At 36.1% G+C, this 17,555-nt stretch overlaps 1 long non-coding RNA gene and 1 other non-coding gene across 2 annotated transcripts; one reads left to right on the top strand and one right to left on the bottom strand.

Moving 5' to 3' along the window:
• Positions 1-5,608: 5,608 nt before the first annotated feature.
• LOC112696720 (uncharacterized) lies at positions 5,609-6,911 on the bottom strand. The gene is made up of 3 exons (XR_003150856.2): positions 6,601-6,911; positions 6,447-6,522; positions 5,609-5,951 (listed from the first exon to the last, which is right to left on the bottom strand). It is a non-coding gene; the product is annotated as an uncharacterized lncRNA (long non-coding RNA).
• A 1,342-nt stretch (positions 6,912-8,253) lies between these two features.
• LOC112700629 (small nucleolar RNA Z266) lies at positions 8,254-8,353 on the top strand. The gene has a single exon (XR_003153535.1). It is a non-coding gene; the product is annotated as a small nucleolar RNA Z266 (small nucleolar RNA).
• Positions 8,354-17,555: the final 9,202 nt, after the last annotated feature.

Genomic DNA, 17,555 nt, shown 5'->3' with positions numbered 1-17,555 from the left:
AGACATCTAATGGAATCAAAGGTAAATTAAATTTAGCTATTTTAAGACCTAAAAAGCATATTTTCACTCTTAAGCACAATTAAAGGAGAAGTTATAAAACCATGCTATTTCATTGGATAAATGTGGGTAAAAAGTGATAAAATCACCTAAATTTAACACAAGATAAACCCTACAAATGGGGTTTATCAGTATCAAATATAGCAATTAACAAAATGTATACAGTTAGGCACTCCCAAATAATGCATAGCAAACAAACAAACATAATGCACATGATGTATGCCTATCCTATGGCTGATGAGGCTCATCTGTCAATTATCAAGCCATCCTGACAAGTCCGAAACCCTTGGACTGTCCCTTGTCGTGCATCCCCATGAGTTTATGCATAGCTTTTTGTTCGTACCCTAGGTTGAGCTATACAATCCGGGTTGGATGAAGATACGAATGACCAACCTCTTAAAAGGTTGGCTCGTCACCGACCTCTTGCTAAAGAGCTCGGCTAAATCACCATAAAGGCCTAAGCAGGCCCAAAGAAGAGGATTACAGCCCACCCGAAGGCGGCTGACCAAAAGATAAGTGAGCTCCCCACAAAAGATAAAGATAAGATAACTAACTTATCTCAAGGAAGGTCACTCAACACTACTATAAATACACTGGAGCCCCCAGGTATAACACACACTCTGATTCTACACACACAAAAAATGTCTAAAGCACGTGCTAACTTAAGCATCGGAATTTCTTGCAGGTACCACCATGCTCCGGTGATCAAGGGCCAGCAGCACCTCCAAATCCAACAAGTCGGACACAACAGATCCGATCACATCAGAGGATCTCATCCGAGATCGACCTTCAGTTTCAGGTAACCCTCGGAATACTTTTTTTTTCTCATTTCATTCATATATTCATATATAACTTACTCAATGAGGGATACTCATTCCCGGGAATTTATACGTGCCTGGTCACTCTTACGACATAGGGTCAACAGAGTATCAAGTCTCAACCTGGAACACGTGGTTGCAAGCTACGGTTCTGTACCCAGGAAAACCCGTATCTCAGATAACATTAAATTCATAAGCCGCAAAATATTCATAATCATTCGCATTCATTACAAAATCATTCGTCATATCCATGGCATCATATAGCCGTCATACATACACATTCTCCTCATATAACTCATCACTTTTAACCTTAACTTCATCCCCTAAGTTACCCCTATTTCCTAGCTTTAACAAAGTCCATTTTTGTTGAAACAGGGGCCACGCGTACAAGTGGGCGTGAGGAATTCCTTGCTCGCGTGCGCAAGCCCCCTGCTCGCGTACACGAGAATTCCAACCCGAAAGGGTTGGTTGGTCGCGTCGCGAGCAGCTGAACGCGTACGCAAATTCCGGGTCACGCGTAAGCGTAGACCACGTGTACGCGTGAGCGTATGTTTTTCCAAAAATTTTGCTAAGTTTGAAAACGCTGCAGAATTTCATTTTTAATCTCAAACTTCCGACGCATATAACTTTTTTGTTAAAAATTCTTTTTCTTTCATTCTTCAAACGGCGTAAACTCTACGGACCCAATTTTCATACAAAACAAGTTTGAAATTATTTGGGGGTCCGGAAGCCAAGTTATAGCTCGTCGAGGTTCGGCCAAAAACTAATTTTTCACTAAGTTCAAAACCTCAATTTTCTTAAAGAAACCAACTCAAACCTAATATACCATACACCAAAATCAACAAAACATAACCTTGCCATCACCACAATATTCCTTCCAAGCCTACCATATCTCAATTTTCATCGAACCAAACTCAAGTCATACTTTCATTACATATAATTAACACAACCACATATCATTTGTTTTGCCAAGATCATCCACAACCTGCTTCAAACAGTTTTACATCAATATATACATGATCACATACCTAAATCTCTTGACTTTAGTCACAACATTCACCAACATACCACCACAAGCTCATGTTCATTCTTTTTCCCACTTTGCAAGCATCAATAATTCATCATTCAACAGTCCAACATTTAAAATCCAATGCCAACAATTAAGCCAAAACTCAACACTTATCAATAATCACTAGTCAATTTATATACTCATACATTCATTCCTATCTTAAAGTCAACTAGTCTAAGTCTTCACAGAATATTATATATTACATACGTGAAACTTAAATCATACATTGGCCGCTTTTTCATGTATTGTCCAAAGCCAAACACAGCCTCACAAATCCAAGAATCACCAAGGCACAAGCACCCAACTTCCACTAAGATCCAAAGCTCACAATTCAAGTTCCAATATATATATATATAAGCAAGAGTGAATATTTTTCTCAAGCTAATCGGGTCCTATAACATCAAGGAAGCAAAATCTTACCACCACTTTAACAAATTTCGAAAATGGAAAGGGATAGAGAGACTGGGGTGATAGAGTGGCTTACCTATGAAATTGTTCTGATAGATTCGTAAAGATCGACGTGATGGTCGCGTGGCCGCAAATGGTGCGGCGATCGAAACTCAGAGTGGGAAGTTATGGTGGTTGGAATTGAATGCTAGGGTTTGAGTCTTTCTTCCTTCTCTAACAATGTTTTGCAGCGTGAAGGAGTTGAAAATGGGGGAAGGGAAGCTGTGTTCTCTTGGTTTTGTTGGGTTGAATTGGGCCTTGGGCCCATTTTGGGTCCCGTTCGTCCGATTCAGTTCGTTTGGTCTAATTTTGGGCCAAATTCTTTAAAATTAATGTCAAAATTCTTATTTTAATTAGCTCTATCCTATTTTACTATAAAATCTATATTTCTAATTTTCTTTATTAAAATTTAATTTATTAGTTAATTATTCGCTAATTTTACGGGATTTAAAATTTATACTATAAACGAGATAATTAAACAAATATCTTGTTTAGATATATCAATTTTGTTTACGCTACATCTCGAGCGCATACGAGATATGTGACAAATTTTTAATTGGCTATATCTCGTTTACACTATAAACATGTGTATTATTACAAAATTAATTACGATAAAATAATATTTATGATATGATTTGTATCGATTTACAAAATAAAAAATGATATAATTTATTGCTATTTAGATCAAATTAGATAAATTTACAAGTAAAATTTAGATATAATATAATTTAAATTAAAAAATAAAATTTAGAGATAAATTGGTATCATTGCAGTTTACGAGACCTAATTTTTAGAAAAAATAATTACAAATAAAAGTCATTATAACTACGTTATAACATATCTTCGATATTTAAATAGTTAATTTTTTTTAATAAAATTAAATAAGTGATTAATCTCTTCCACAAATCTACAAATTTTTTATTTTTTTCTGACGTTTGCAATTTAAATTTAAAAATTAATACTCATAAAAGTACTTAAAAAATTTAAAAATAGGCAAAAGTTTTTAATTTTAAAATTTTTTATATACTCTTTTGAGTATTAATTCTTAAATTTAAATTATATATTTTAAATTTTGTTTGTTATATGGTCATTTACTATGTTGAGAATGTCAGAAAAAATAAATGATTTATAAATTTGTCGGAGAGATTAACAGTTTAATTTTATAACGTAGGAGATAAAAAAAATATTTGTGAGTGAAAATACAATGATAAAAAAATTAATTATTAATGACTCGTAAAATAGAAACACTTGCAGATCAGTTATTTTTCGAGGAACCTAGGTCTCATAAACGGTACCGATGCCAATTTATCACTAAATTTTATTTTTAATTTAAATTATATTATAACTAAATTTTACATATAAATTGATCTAATTTGAGTTATAGCTAAATTATATTATTATTATGTTAATGAGTTATAATTCAAATGACATAATATTCCTATATTCATCTAAGAAGTTGCGGGTTCGAGTTTTCCTATCTATGATAAAAAAAAAATAATTGTAATTTGATCTAAATAATAATAAATTGTATTATTTTTATTCTGTAAATCAATCCAAATCATAATGTAAATATTATTTTAATTGTAAATTTTTTTGTAATAATACTTTCATACGAGATAATTATGAATTTACCTCGTTTGCAAACGAGATAAAGCCAATTAAAATCGTTTTTTGTTTCGTTTACCGTGTAAATAAAATATATGTATAATAATTTCGTTTATACGGTAAATGAAATATGTAATGAGACGTAAAAACATAAATAGTGTCTAAAACACATATTTTGATAAATAAAATAATTAAAATATTTATTTAAAAAAATTCACTCATGAGTTAAGAATAACTTTAACTCTACCCACATCTTAAAATTCTCAATTCTACTTTATTTGTAAAAAAATAAAAAAATTTTAAGCAAATATAAATTTAATTATTTCATATTTCATATATATTAATAAAATAAAAAAAATTAAGTTTAAATTAAAATTAAGAATAATAAATCTTAAAAAAATCTAACATAAAATTACAAATAACATAATTATCAAATTCTAAAAAAAATTAAAATAACATAAACAAAAGATAAATATCTTGTTATTTTTTTTCTAACTCCAATTTTTTATAACATTACTCTTTAAATAACAAATATACTAAATTGTTAATTTAAATAATTAATTTAATAATTATTTTAAATTTTTATAAAAAAAGAAGTGGGTTTAATACCCACTTATTTTACTATATATATAATTTTAAATATATATTATATAATATATTAGAGGTGTAGATAAAATTCTTATTCATATTTTATTCTATTTGTAATAGATCGAATAAATAATTTTTAGATGTTTTTTAGAAAAAGAAAATTAAGTATTTGTAATAAAAGAGACCAGAGATAGTTTTAAAAAAATAAATAAAATTTAAAGTCTGTAAACTCAAATATAAAAAGTTTACATTCATTTTTAACGGAAATCTTTGTTTTTTTTTTTTTTAACAAAATGAATGAACTTTTGTTAGCCAACAAATATAAATATAAAATAAAGATTTAAAGACCGAATTTGATTTTTATTTTTTTTGAAAAGTATTCGTACTGACATGTAAAATTACAAAATTATTTTTAAAAAACTAGTTTTAACTTTAAATAAAGTAATTTTTGTAACTCGCAGTTATTAAAAGTCGCCTTATTATTTTTTAGGTATAGAAAATCGTTGTTACTTTAATTTATCAAATATAGAAATTTTTGGGACCAATATTTTTTATTAATTTTGATCCGTATTGATCAGCACGAGTATCAAATTATTTTTAATAAAAAAAATTACTAATTTATGTGTATAAATTCTTATAAATATAGTTATATTTAGTTTTGAGAGACAGGCATACAAAATTAGTATTTTTGTATTTTGTTCGGTGATAAACTAGAACAAATATTATAAAAATTTAATTTATTTTTTTCATTTAAAAGATTTAAAAAATGTATAATAATAAAAAATATAATTATAAAAAATTAATAAAAATAATGAAAGAAAAAATAAAAAATAAATTATATTTCTCGTTAGTATTTTAGTATTCTTTCTGTTAGGATAGGATGAACACAAAATATACTAATTCAGTGTTTCTGGATATAATATTTCTATCTATTTTTCATCTGTTAAATATGATTTTCTGTCTTTGTATCCCTGTCTCAAGTAAATATAAGTGCAAATTATGTGTTTGAATATAAATACCAAGGTTGTGAGAACCGGACCGGTCAATAAACCGGTGAGATAATTGGTTCACTAATTTATTGATTCGATCGAGGTTCAACCGGGATTCAACCGGTTTAATTAAATATTAAATAAAATTATTAAAAAACCTAAAAATAATGAGGAACAAAACTGGAGAGTTCAACCAGAATACATATGGCAGCAGGGCTAAACAATCAATCAATAACTTCATAGAGAGAAGTACCAATATCAAAATTCATAAACACTTCTAAGAATGACATTTTTTTAGTGTTAATTGTACCTCAGTGATATACTTGGAGTAGCTATCTTCCACCGGATATTTTTCACTGGCATAAAACAGCATGTGCTCTGTCAACCATGAAAAAAAGCACACCAAAAATTAAATTTTCTAAAAATGTAGAAATATTCCCCACCCCACCACAAGAAACAATTATCTTAAATTCTCATAACACAACTCTTTAGCATAAATATAACAATAATCCAAACACCAAACATTAATATCTTCTGTTCCTAATCGAGCTATATATTGGTGGAACAAGGTGGAATGGAATAGGAGAGGATGGAATTTTAACGAGTCCCTTTGTTTGGATTGAATAGAAATGGATAGAATGATATGAAAAATGGTAATAGATTCTATCCAATAGTGCTAAAAGTGACCGATAAATAACTTCTATCATTAATTTCCTATTATAATTTTTAACTAAAGTAAAGCTAAATATGATAATTGCCTATCTTGGATGAACGTGATTCAAAGGGCACATTTAACCGCAAACAAAGAATCCAATCCAAATCAACATACAACGAGTAAAAAGAATAAATTATTTAATTGAAAAAAAAAGAAACCTAGGAAATGGGCAAAGCCTTCGAGGCTAGCAGGGTTGCTGAAGCAACCTACTCCAACGTCCATGGAAACAGCACACTGCAAACAGTCAAAACAAGAATCAACCAAATAAAGTTGAAATCAAAAAATGAAAATAAAAAATCAGAGAGAGAATACCTTGTCGGTGTCGGGATGGGAGATGAGAAGGACCTAAAGGGAGTTGGGAAGGATGATCCTTCTGTAATCCCTCTTGTCCGTACGCGCCTTTACGATCTCTGTGGTTACTGTGGTCAAAACCGTCGCTGCTGTGGCTGTGGGATGCGGTGGCGATAGCGGTGGGCTACTCGATTGGTGGTGGTGGGCTGGTGGTGGTGGGCTGGTGGCTGTGAGACTGCGAAGAGAGGAGAGATGAGTTGCTGTGGGTATTGGGTACTGATTTCTTTTCTGGGTGATTAGGGTTCAGCTTCGTGTATGTTTAGCTTTAGCCTTTTTTTTTAAAGAGACAAAACGACGCCGTTTATGGATTTTATTTTCAAACCAAGAATCTACTAAAAAAACTGGACGGTTCGGTCGATTTATCGTTTAACTGTCGGTTCGACCAATTTTTTTACCGATTTTCTGCCAAGTAATTTCTGGTCTTACCTGGACCAGCTAATTGATCGGTTCTCGATTAATCTAGTTGAACCAGTCGATTCGGTTCGATTTTCAAAACTATGATAAATACATATAAATATAGATAAAAATTTTTGCTGATTAAATATTGACCTAAAATAATAATATTTACTAGTTATATACTAGTATTAGATCAAATATAGCTATTATAACTTTTAAAAAAACTGATTTCTTTTTCTTGGTTGAGTACGAGCCGAAGCCCATTTAATAAAGTAAATTTAAAATGATAAACTTGATCAAAATCATTGTATGTGTGTTCGACTGTCCCAACCACCAAAATCTTTAAAAAAATTAAGAGCACGTTTAGTTTGTATTTGTATTTTTTATTTTTATTTTAAATATTTTTTATTTTTTAAATTATGAAAAAAACAAAAATAAAAAATAAAATTTTATTTTTTTATTGTATTTATTTTTTTATATAATCTAAAAATTAAAAAATAATAAAAATAAAAAATAAAAAGTAAAAATTCTGGTACAGTCGACTTCATGTGAAATTGATAATTGAGAGTCGTTATATGAAAATTTAGTTAAATCAATCAAATTATCTAAAGATAATTAAGACGTGAAAAAACGCACATCACCCAAAGCCCATATAGACAAAAGCCCAAACTTAAACACTTTCACTGCTGACCCAAAAAAAACAACGTTTCACACTGGTCCACCAGCATTGCCAATGATACTATATATACTCTTCTTAGTTACCTTCCTCTCCTCTCGTCTTCATCTTCAACTCAAATCTAGGGTTTTATCTTTGCCTACTGTAACATAACTCTTACGATTTTCTGTTTTGGTTGCTTAATGTTCTGATCTTAAAAAGCGTGGCCCTTAAGATCGCCTTCCTTATCGATAATGGAAGCGTTTTGAGTCATAGCTACGCCACATCAAAACTATTGAGGCTTCTCTCTAGGGTTTTCCTTCTGGATCCTCTCTCCCATTTTGTTTTTCCTGTAAACGAGGCATAGGTCCTTTTACCTTTGTTCCTGGTGTTATTAACCGTTTGTTGATCTTTACGCAAAATGGCTCTGTGGCCGATTTGGGTTTTCAACAAATTGTTGTTTTCAGCCCCATGACGTAGGTCCTTATTCAATGCCTCTGTTTCAGGTGGGAAACATTTTCAACAAATTGTTTTTTCTTTCGTTGTTTTTTTTTCCGGAAAATAAAGGGCAAGGATGATGAACCAATTAGATGTGTGAAAGGAGAATTCCTTTTTGAACTCAATCTTTTGAGGCATATCCATTCAATATCTGACTTGCCGATATTTACAATACAATTTCTTGAGATTAACCACAATGATGAAGTTGGATTTTGTTAAAACAAAAAAAAAATTAGAACGTTTTCTATCATTGCGATTCTTTAATTTGATGAAGACATAGCTTGACATGAATATATATATATATATATATATATATATATATATATATATATACTTCCCCTCGAAGTTGTCTTCTAGTTTCTGTTTTTGAATAACTATTCGGTTGAATTCCGTTTTTTACTTAAATGTTACATGCGAAATTCTTGCATACATGGCTGTCCTTTTCTTTCCCCCCTTAATAGTTTACTAGTTTGAAACCATAACTTGAGCAGTGGAGCATTAGCTTATTTTCGATCCTGAACAATGTTCCCGACGAAAATGTTAGTAACATGAATAAATCGTCTTTGAAATGTAAATAAAAAATCAGATACAACAAAAAAAAATTGTGTCTGCATTTTTAAAACCAAATGGTTTTTTCTTTTCTCCTAATTTTGTATTTCTGTCTCTTATCCAAATACATTCTCTGTTTTCTTTCCTCTTGTTTGTTGTTGATGAGTAGTAGCTGATAATTCCTATCGTACAGTATAATAACAACATTAATGATCGGTGGTCTTTTTATATGACGCAGGCCAGTTCTAGAAGCAATTTAATTTATCAAGTTCTTGTAACTATTTAACACCGACTTTACCTCACAGTCTCACACTAGTTTACCTACGTGTGTAACAAACAATCAGTTTCAGTCATGAAAATTAGACGACCCAGAGTTAAATGGTCGTAAACTTTGGGTGTAAGTAATCATCTACTCTAATCAAAGTCAACGCTATAATTTTCCAAGTTTGGTATTGAGTATTGACAAGAATAAGGGCAACGCCGTATTAATTAGTCATACATGAGCAAATTGATTATACTACAATTAGTAGTAAGTTCAAACGTACCTATATTGCTGAGTAAGAGTGTGCAAAAAAAAAAAATTGGTTTTTACTAAATTGAAACTGGAATTTTTTATTTAAATAAATAAAATAAAATTAATAATTATTGAAATAAATAATTTTAAAAATATTTATTGATTTGTGTTTTTCAGTCATATCTCGTTTATATTGTAAACGAGATATGACACGTTAGTTGCAATGTGGCTATCTCGTTTACGGTCCTATCTCGTTTACACCGTAAACGAGATGAAATCTTTATCTCGTTTACACTGTAAGATGATTTGAAGTGATAGTTTGCTTGGTTTAAAGTGATAGTTTGCTTTGAACATATCTTGCAAAACAAGAATATTTACAAGGGGATTGGACTAATTTAATGGCAAGATCAGACTGCTGTCTAACTGATGATAGTCTTGAAACATTGTGGGTGCTAGACAATTGTGCACTCCACCCACCCTCTGAATCTCCCTAATAATAACAAAACATGATTGCTTCACACATGGCTATAATGAAAAGCATAAGTAAATTTAAGTTTACCAGTATTCGAGGTTCTATTAAAGGGCCACACGGAGGCTTTATTGACACCCATTCTCAGTTTGGCGGCATTACACATGGTACTTTAACCGGTCCGATTCGATCATTCGGTACTCCGCACTCCTTCGAATACTGTAGTTCTTCACATCGTGAAGCATTGTCTCTCGCTTCTAAACTTTTGGCCGACCCGAAACTCTACACCGCCGTCTAGGTTGTAATCCTCTTCACCTGTGTCAAGAAACGGAGTCCTCTCATACATAGCGTCCAGATCCAAACTGTGATAGTGAAACGAAATTGCCGAAAGCGTCGGTATTGGAAGAGGTGGAGGCAGGACATGGCGCGCCACGATTTGAACAGGTGTCTCCAGAACACATTCATCTTCATCACCACTATCGGACAAGTCGCTGTCTGCACTGTTCGCCACGTAATCCTCGTCCAACACCTCCTCGCCCTCCTCTGCCTCATTCACTAGAATGACGACATGAATGGGCGGTGGAGCGAGGGGTCGGTCGTCCTGTACATAGGTCGAGTGTACTGAACTCCCACCACCGCTGTGTCCCACCTCTGCGGAAAGCTCCATTACTTGCTCCACCATGATCCTCCCATGGATATCAAACATCAGTCGCACATACTCGTCCCTTAGAAGTCGGAATTGTCGAAATCGGAAGACTTTGTTACCCATGGGTGCCAGCAACCTATACGCCACCCTTCTGATTTCCCTCGCTTGTGTACCATTGAACTTGCTCAATATCAAACTCCTCAAATCGGACAACGTCTCCACACGCTGAGTGCGAAACAATATCGGATCTTCACACTCAAATGTCACCCCGTTGTCGCCATTTCTCATACGACTATTGGGATAAACAAGCACAACTATGTATGGACTATTACTGGCCATTAATGCCTTGTATTTGTGAGAAATATGAGACACAGGATAGAAAAAATTTGAAAAGAATACCAAGAGTTAGACATCCTTTTATAGCTGGTGGGATTCTTTACATTATATACGAGATGAACAATGCCTGTATCTTGTTTACAGTATAAACGAGATAGCCACGTTGCAGCTAACATGTCATATCTCGTTTACAATACACGCATTTTCATCTCGTTTACAGTGTAAACGAGATATGATTAGGGAATGTAAATCGGTAAATATTTTTAAAATTATTTATTTCGGTAATGTACTGTACCCTATAAATCGGAACTACCATCCTATATCTCGGCCATATCAGCCACGTTAAACAAGCAAGCAACGGATAGTCACGTCACAATAACAATCACCAAGAATCTCGATGTAAGCCGAGATCCACTCCAACAGATCATCAAGTGGAATCAGCCTACAGATCTATAAAATGGCAACTGCTAAATCAAATCGGCAAGGCAACACCTGAATACCCCAATACACACATTTTAAGCTTACACTCGAATATTGATAATTACTCTCCACTAACTTGAGCGTCGGAGTCCTTTTTGCAGGTACGCCGCTCGGCTCGTGTTCAAGCAAGGCGTTTCCCGCTGCAGGACAGGCCACCTCTCCCAGTAACATTTGGAATCCGACCTATAGCGCGGAGACGTGTATCCTTGCTGAAACATTTGGCGCCCACCGTGGGGCCAGAACGCCTCACTTCGTTTTTGATTATTTTTTCGAGCTAACAGCACTGTATTGGCCCCGTATCTTCTCTTCCTTCTTTTTTCAGGAACCATGACGGACCGCTCGGCAACACCCTCGACCAATCCGAACAATGCCGACCTATTAGCTGCAAACGCCGCCTTGCTAGCAGAAAACCAGCGAATGGCCGAGCTGCTAGAGGCCATACAGAACAACGACAAGCTAAAGACCAACAAGAAAGTGAATATTGACCAACACGAGGAACATCAGTCGGAATCTAACGCGAAGACGAGAGAAACCAATCCCAAAACGACGAGACGACAAACAAACCCCTTTTCAGCAGAAATAATGAGTTTTAAAATGCCCATGGGCTTTACACTTCCAATGACTTTAATGCTGTACAAGGGGATCGGAGATCCTAAAATCCATGTTACAAAATTTGAATCAATGATGTTTCTCAATAGCGACTCCGATCCCATCTTGTGCCGGTCTTTCCCTACCTTTTTAGATGGAGCCGCTTTATTATGGTTTTCTAACTTACCTGTAGGATCAATAACAAGCTTTGACGAGTTCGCTAAATTATTCATAAACCACTTCGCAGCATCTAAAATTTACGTACGAGACTCGGACTACCTCAGTACGATCAAACAAGGACAACACGAAAGCTTAAAGAGTACATGATGCAATTCACAGAGGCTGTTATGCAAATCCCCGACCTTAACCCTGAAGTACAGCTGCACGCCATCAAAAGTGGTCTCTGCCCTGGAAAATTCCAGGAGGCAATAGCAGTAGCAAAATCAGAAACGCTGGAGGAATTCCGAGAAAAAGCCCAGGGCCAGATTGAAATCGAAGAGCTCAGGGAAGCCCGAAAAAGTGAAAAGCCAACCAAAAAAAGAAGAAGAAAGGCCTCACCGGCCCACAAGCAAAGACCTCAGAAAGCCATTCAAATTAGCACCGAAATTCGACACATATACAAAATTCAACACAAGGAGAGAAGATATAATCAAAGAAATTCTGCACAACAAATTGATCAAACCGCCAGTCCGGGCAGGATCGTATCAAGATCAAAAATACGTAGATAAAAGCAAGCACTGCGCTTTTCACCAAAAGTTCGGCCATACAACAGATGAGTGCATCGTGACAAAAGATCTGCTGGAGAGATTGGTCAGGCAAGGGCTCCTAGACAAATATGTCTCAACAAGAAAGCAACGGGAAGCAGAAAGAGAAAGCAGACATAAACAAGTCGAAACACCCCCATCCAAAGGGATTATTAACTACATCTCAGGAGGCTTTGTTGGCGGTGGGACTACTACCTCGGCAAGAAAAAGAAGTTACTGAGCAATGATGGCAATGGAAGGGTCTCGGCCAGAATGACAAACATCAATTCCAACCTCTCGCATCAACTTCAACATGGTCGACTTTAAATCAACCTGCCCGAATTTAGATGATCCAGTTGTTATCTCGATTCACATGGGAGAATTAACAGTAAAAAGGTCCTACTCGACCCAGGAAGCAGTGCCGACGTCCTGTTCTATTCAACCTTCTAAAAGATGCACTTCAGTGACAACACGTTACAGCCATCACCCGGAGAATTGGTAGGGTTCTCCAGGGAAAAGGTATCGGTATCTGGGTGTATTTGGCTAAGAACGACAATTGGAGAACCTCCAAATAACAAAACACTTGATATCCAATTTCTAGTAGTTGACTGTCCCAGCCTTTATAATATCATTCTAGGGCATCCATCATTTGCCTTTAGAGCCATTGTTTCAACTGTTCATCTTTGTGTGAAATTTCCCTTGCAGGACAACGTCGTAGGGACGGTATACGCCGACCACAAGGAAGCAAGACAATGCTACAATGCAAGCCTCAAAGCAGTAAAAAAGGAGGAAACACCTCGGATTCGCACGGTGTTCAATTCTGAGTATATACCAACTCTGGCTGAATTGGACCCCCGAAGTGACAACAGTCGTCCCATACCCACGGACGACCTTGAGAAGGTAAAATTAGGTCAGGATCAACAATTTACTAACATAGGATCCGCATTCATTGCAGGACATAAGGCCGACCTTGTCACAATAATACAGACAAACGCTGATCTTTTTGCATGGACACCGGCAGACATACCCGGTATCGACCCTAACTTCATCTGCCATAAGCTGGCCGTCAACCCCAACGCCCAACCTATACAACAAAAGAAGAGAAACCTGGGAGACGAAAGAAGAAAAGCAGCAGAGGTAGAAACCAAAAAACTATTGGAAGCAGGATTTATCCGAGAACTTCGATTCTCGGCATGGTTAGCAAACGTTGTAATGGTGCGGAAAAGCTCGGGAAAGTGGCGCATGTGCGTGGACTTCACCGACTTAAACAAAGCATGCCCTAAGGATGGCTACCCACTCCCCAACATAGACAGATTGGTGGACGACACCTCAGGTTTTCCAGTGCTCAGCTTCATAGATGGCTATTCAGGCTATAATCAAATTCTCATGCATCCAGAAGACGAAGAAAAAATGGCATTCGTCACAGATCAACAAAATTTCTGCTACAAGGTCATACCCTTCGGGTTAAAGAACGCAGGGGCAACATATCAACGGCTAATGGACAAAGTCTTCAAAAATCAGATTGGAAGAAATATTGAAATATACGTAGATGACATGGTCGTAAAAGTCGACCTCTGAGGAATAGCACAAGCACGACCTAAACGAGATATTCGAACAACTCAGAAAACATAATATGAGATTGAATCCAGAAAAGTGCGCGTTCAGAGTCAAAGGGGTAAATTCCTCGGCTTCTTACTAACAAACAGAGGGATAGAGGCAAACCCCGACAAATGTCTTGCAGTAATCAATATGCAGTCTCCTCGGAGCAAGAAGGAAGTCCAACAACTCACAGGTCGGTTAGCGGCTCTTTCTCGCTTCTTGCCAGCAGCAGCAGAAAAGTCATATCACTTCTTCAATACCTTAAAGAAGTCGAATCAATTTACTTGGACGGAGGAATGTGAAGAAGCCTTCACAAAATTCAAAAACACCTTAGGGTCACCGCCTATATTGAAAAAGCCAGAGCTAGGTAAACCTCTGCACCTATTCCTTTCAATTTCGACTAACACAATCAGTTCAGTACTTGTAACCGATAATAAAGAACAACACCTGGTATACTTCATAAGTAAGGTCCTACAGGGTGCTGAAACAAGATATCCGATGATAGAAAAATTGGCATTTGGGCTAATTATTACAGCTCGAAGACTGCGGTACTACTTTCAGGGATACCGAATTATAGTTCGGACCAATCAACCGCTCTGACAAGTCTTAGCCAAACCTGACCTAGACGGAAGGTTGACAAAGTGGTCGGTCGAACTCTCAGAATTCGACATCACTTATCAATCCAGAGGATCCCCAAAGGCCCAAGCTTTGGCCAATTTCATCTCAGAATTTACAAATGAAGAAGAAGAACTAAAACCATGGGAGTTGTACGTAGATGGAGCATCCAATGACAATGGATGTGGTGCAGGAATACTACTAAAAGACAAACAAGGAGTATATGCAGAGCAGTCAATCAAATTCCAGTTCCAAACAACAAATAACCTAGCCGAATATGAGGCGTTACTGGCAGGACTTAAGCTCGCAAAAGAAATCCAAGTGCCAAGCTTACAGGTATATTGCGACTCTTTACTTGTAGTTCAATAGGTAACAGGTAATTTCCAAACTAAAGATCTCCTCTTAGAAAAATATCTACATATTGCTAAAAACATGATAAAAAACTTTCAAAAGTTTGAAATAACACATATACCACGAGAACAAAATTGTAGATCCGATATACTATCAAAACTAGCAACATACAGAGAAGACCAACAATCAGAAAATTTGGTACACCTCACACTAACAAAACCTAGCCTAGATATGCAGTATGTTTTAAATTTGTCATAGGGAGAAGATTGGCGAACTCCAATAATACATTACCTGAAGACAGGGGTCATACCGGAAGGTGATCCGAGGTCTTTCAGAAGGAAAGCAACCTAGTTTACCTTAATTGGGGATGACCTATACAAACGTGATTTCTCTCGACCACTACTCAAATGCCTTGCAGGAGATGATACCAGAATAACAGTAGATGAAGTTCACGAAGGCATCTGTGGACACCATATCGGAAGCAGAAGCCTGACAACAAAAATCTTACATGCAGGATATTATTGGCCGACTTTTAGATCGGACTGCATAAACAAGGCCAGAAAATGTGAATCATGTCAGAAATGCTCGCCATTAATACACAGTCCAGCAGAAGCATTACACGTAACTGACGTCAGCTAGCCATTCCACAAATGGGGCATGGACATTCTCGGACCGTTCCCCATATCACCAGGACAGGTAAAGTTCCTTTTGGTAGCCGTCGATTATTTCACGAAGTGGATAGAAGCACACCCACTCGCAAAAATAACCTCGGACAAGGTACAAAAGTTTATTTGAAAATTTATCATTTGTAGATATGGTTTACCAAGAGAAATTGTTTTCGATAACGGTAGGCAATTTACCGATAAAAAAATCACTACTTTCTTAACTAGCATGAACATCAGACACCATTTTTCCTTTGTCGAGCACCCATAGACTAATGAGCTCGCAGAGGCCGCTAATAAAGTAATTTTGCAGGCTTTTAAGAAGAAATTGACCGAACATTTCAATGAGGACACTAACAACCAAGCTCGGCACACTGAGCTTGATGTCATTGACGAAGAACATCACCTAACAGAGCTAAGGCAAAGATCGATGCAATTAGCCATGAAACGTCAGTATGACAAAAAAGTCAGACGAAGAACACTTGAGGAAGGAGACCTAGTTCTCAGACAACTAGAAGACATCCGAAAACCACCAGGCCACGGAAAATTAGCACAAACATGGGAAGGACCTTTCCGAATCGCTAAAGTAGTCGGCAAAGGAGCATATCGCTTAGAAACATTGAACGGAATGACCATGCCAAACACATGGAACATCTCGTCACTCAAGTACTATTATAGTTGATCACACCACTGTAATAAGTAGGGTGGCCAGGTACTCTTTTTCCTAACCACAAGATTTTTCCCTAAGGAGGGTTTACTCGGGTAGGTTTTAGCGAGGCCGACCATCCTACAAACCTCAAACATGAGGAACAATTTCAAATGTCATACAATCATTATACTATCCACTTATATTTCTACATAAAACTATGAATCAACAAACATCAAAGTTGAATTCATAAAACATGTACCAAAATAAACCCGAGACATAAGCTTGGAACAACAGTCAACAAGGTCGAAAATCAAAACCGACATCAGTATTTACAAAATACAAAACACAAATTCCATCTACTTTATAATATAGACATTCAAAGAGGGGGTGGAACATTTTCATCATGATCCTCACCAGCCTCGTCCTGAACAAGCTTTCCATTGATAACAATTTTCGTCACATCAAGTTGACGAATATCGAACTCAGGGGCAAATACCAAAAACTAAGAAATAGCTCGGTCGAATCCCGAGGTAAACATCTCAATACCTTGATCCTCAAGCTCATGAATACGAGCAGTCATCTCTCCTTTGGTCTTATCATTTTCTCTTATCTCGGCTTGAAGGGATCTGATCTGATCCTAAAGACGAGTAACTTCTAGTTCTTTCTCGTTCAACTTCGAAGCAACATCAGTGGCGGCATTCTCCTTTTCCTTCATCTTAGCAAACTTGTCAGCATCAAACTGCTCGGCTCCGAGCAGCTCAGTCATACGACCAACACACAATAAACGAGCAGCAACAACCTAGCAATAACAAATGTTACAAAAAAAAGGAAAAAAAGAGAGAAGGAAAGAAAAGGGAGGCCAAAGAGAGTTTACTTGAACATATTTTCCTAAAGCTTCCAAACCAGCACGACGAGTGAGCATCATATCCCCAGGATATCGTGACGCCCTGTCAGAAAGCTCAGCCAGGGGAAATTGATCACTCCACAAGGAATGAGCATTCGCCCCAGGAATGAAGCCATGAAGCTTGCGCTGACGGTCAAAAACAGATGATGAGACCTCGGCAGCAGCCTTACACCCCGCATAAATCACTTCCAACGAATCATCAGGCACATCCCTTTTCCTCTTTGAAGACACCGGCTGCGTAGCTGAAAAAGCAGCACCATCC

This window comes from Arachis hypogaea, chromosome 6 (assembly GCF_003086295.3).
Source record: "Arachis hypogaea cultivar Tifrunner chromosome 6, arahy.Tifrunner.gnm2.J5K5, whole genome shotgun sequence".
Classification (NCBI taxonomy): Eukaryota; Viridiplantae; Streptophyta; class Magnoliopsida; order Fabales; family Fabaceae; genus Arachis; species Arachis hypogaea.
The sequence above is the reverse complement of the archived record's forward strand: the minus strand, read 5'-3'. Positions and strand labels throughout refer to the sequence as shown.